Source organism: Petaurus breviceps, unplaced genomic scaffold (assembly GCF_028583685.1).
Source record: "Petaurus breviceps papuanus isolate PSGF00001 unplaced genomic scaffold, PetGlider_PUasm1.0 90779, whole genome shotgun sequence".
NCBI lineage: Eukaryota > Metazoa > Chordata > Mammalia > Diprotodontia > Petauridae > Petaurus > Petaurus breviceps.
Window position 1 is genome coordinate 9,124,618 of NW_027187344.1, and position 3,467 is coordinate 9,128,084.

The window sequence follows — 3,467 nt, forward strand, 5'->3', positions numbered from 1 at the left end:
CCCCCCCCCCCCCCGTGAAACGCACGCCGCACTCCGAGCTGCATCCAATCAGAGCTGCAGCAGTGAGCGCGTCATCCTGTTCTTCCCCAGTGATTTGCTTGCTGGCACCATTGAGAGCAGTGCCGCAGAGGAGAGCTGAGGCAGGACAACATAAGCCCTCCCCTGAAAATAAGCCCTCTGGTGTTTTTCTTTCCAAAAAATTTAATAAGACAGTGTCTTATTATCGGGGAAACACGGTAGTTCCCTTGATAATTAGAAGCTCCTTGGTTGAGTTGCTTTTCAGTCTTGGTCAACTCTTCATGACCCCATTTGTGATTTTCTTGGCAAAGATGGAGTGTTTTGATGTTTTCTTTTCTAGCTCATTTTATAGATGAGAAAACAGAAGCAAACAGGGTAAGTGACTTGCCCAGGGTCACATAGCTAGTAGTTGTCCGAGGCCAGATTTGAGCTCAGAAAGATGAGTCTTCCTGACTCTAGGCCTAGTGTTCTATTCATTGCCCCATCTAGTTGTTCTCTATCTGGCATGTAGTAGATGCTTAATACATGCTTGTTGATTAATTAATTGATGCTAAGGTCTCTTCCAGTGCTGATATTCTATATTCTAACATTTTGTATGCTAAGGTCCCTTTCAGGCCTGACAGCCACTCTCCTAAGATCCCTCCAGGGTTAACATTCTGTATTCTAAGGTGGCTTCTAACTGTGATGTCCTAAGATCTCTAACTGTGATATCCAAAGTTTCAAGGCCTCTTGTAGCTCAAACAATGTACGTTCTTGTTCTAACAGCCAGTCTACAATTCTTTCACTTTAATTCTTTCTCATGCAAAAATTAGGACAATTGACGTGGTCTTGATGTCTGGAAAACTAGAGAGTCTACTGGGGAGAAGCATCAAACCAGTCTCACTAAGTCTCATGAACTGAAGGGTAATATCCCTTCACCCCTTCATATACCTGGGCATACAGAACTTCAGTCATGTAAGCTAATGGGGCTGAAAAGGACCTACTGTTCTAGTGATGGGTACAGCAATGAGTGGATGCTAAAGAGGAAAGTGAACAATGTTTACACACTCACTGTGTGCAAATACCTTGTACCAGATGCTGTGGGAAGAGGTACAGCAAAACGCCTTGAACCATTATATTAAATATCAACCCTGATAATATTGAAAGTTGCATTTGTAGTATAGGTCTGGTGATAAGAACTTTGGTCTGGGAAGCAGGAGAACTGGTAGATGGTATAACTGATGGTAGTCCGAAGACAGGAGTTTGAATCTGGACAGTACTGCTACTGTCTGTGTTATAGGTCCTGCCAGACAGGTCCTTTCACCTCACTGGCATTCATTTACTCCTCTGTCAAACGAGAGCATTGGATGAGCACCTGTAAAGTCCCTGGAGTTCTAAATCCTTTGATCCCTTGAGTTCTGGCCTTGCTATTTATTGTGTGACCTTGGGCAAATTCAGTTTCCTCATCTATAAAATGGGAATGATAATACTCATTCTCCATACCTCATAAAGTTGGGGTTAGTTAAGCGCTTTGTGAACTTTAAGATATGACAGAGATATGAGTTGTTGTTACTGTTATTGTTACATTCAATGCTTCCACTAACTAGTCATGCATCCTTGGACTAGTCAACCTCTCTGACTTTCCATTTCTTTGTTTCAATTTATTTATGTTAGTGTCTTGTGCAGGATAATTGTGAAGTTTAAATGATATGCCTGATGCAAAAATGCTTTTAAAAGTACCAAGTGCTATGACAGTATTATAGGGGCTTATTACACCCATGAGCCCAGGTCTCTTCAAAATTTGAGCAACAAAATTCTAAGATGTCTAGACCAGTCAATTCATTATCCACTCAGGACCAGAATCCTTGCTAGGGGATTGGTAGGTACAAAAGAGGCAAAGAGGCATCTAAACCTAAGGAATCTACAGTTTTCTTGTAGAGATAAGACTAATACACATGGAAAAGTAGTAAAGAAGTAAGAAGGATAAACTGAGGGCCCAGTGAGGGGTACAGAGGTATGTGCTGGGGCCAGCTCAAACCAGTTCAAGGAAAGCTGATGGTTAAATTTTTAGTATGAGTATTTACACATCTGAAATCAGCAAACTACAAAGCAGGGTTTGATTTATTGTTTTGTCTAGACCTTAAGAAGTCAATAGAAAAATGTTAATAATGTAGATGAAACTTAAAAGTGTGTGGTGAGTACATTTTCCCCCTGATGGGCTGGTTGTTAAATATTTACCAGCACACCACTGGATATAGACACTAAGTGCTGTAGGGATTCCAAAGAGGGCTAACTCTATGAAAAAATCATAGAGTTAGAGTTAAAAGGGACCTTAGAGATGACCTAGTCTGGGATCTTTTTTGATAACTGTATTTCAATATAATTAGTTCCCTTTTCAATATTTATGCATTTAAAAACATTATTTTGAGAAGGTGTCGATAGGCTACACCAGGCTTTTAAAATGACATCATCTAGTCTAACTCTAATTTTCACAGATGAGGAAACTGAGGTGGAATGACTTGCTTGGGGTCATACAAGGAGTGAAGATTCAAAACCAGGGTCCTGACTCTATATCCAACTATTTTTCTATTATACCTCTAAAGAGGAGGAAGAAGAAGAAAAATAGGAAGGAGAGGAAGAGGAGGAAGAAGAGGAAGAAGAGGAGGAGGAAGACAAGGAAGAAGAGGAGGAAGAGGAAAAGAAAAAGAAGAAAAAAAGGAAGAAGAAGAAAAAGAAGAAAAGAAGGAGGAGGAGCAGGAGCAGGAGGAGGAGAGGGAGAAAGAGGAAGAGGAGGAAAAAATCCTTGAGTTTATTCAGACAAGGGAAAAGGGAAGACATTCAGACAAGGGAAGGGAAACAATTTGAGCATAGCACATTGCCTGAATGGTGAAAATCTTGGTGTGGCTAGAACAAAGGGAGAGCAACAGAAGATAAGGTTGGTTCCTTTGGATTGGGACCAGATTGTAGATGGCCTTGAATGCCCTATGAAGAAGTTAAGGGTTTTTAAAATAATTTTTTTAAAGTATAACTCTAGTAACCATCAACAAAGAGAAACATTCAAATAAACAACCAAGATTTTGGAAATGAAATGATACATAGAAACATAAACTTTTTACAATGTGTCATCTTGAAAAGTGCACATTCTAACTACTTTCACAAAACAATAGCAAAAAGGTCTTACATGCTCTGGTGCCCTCTTCTCATTCTTTTCTTCTGATTGTTTCTGCTGAATTTCTTCAGATTTTGATGTTGTTATTTTTAAAAAATACCGTTGTAGCCAGTATGCCTTTTGTTCCAATTCTGCTCTCATCGCTCTGCATCAGTTCAAACATGTTTTTCCTTATTCCTTTGTATTTGCATTTGTCATTTCTGATGGCACAGTACTATTCCATTATGCTGCTGTGCCAAAGTTTATTCAGCTATTCCTTAATCATTGGCCATATTGGTTGCCAAGGAAAATTTTAAAGAAA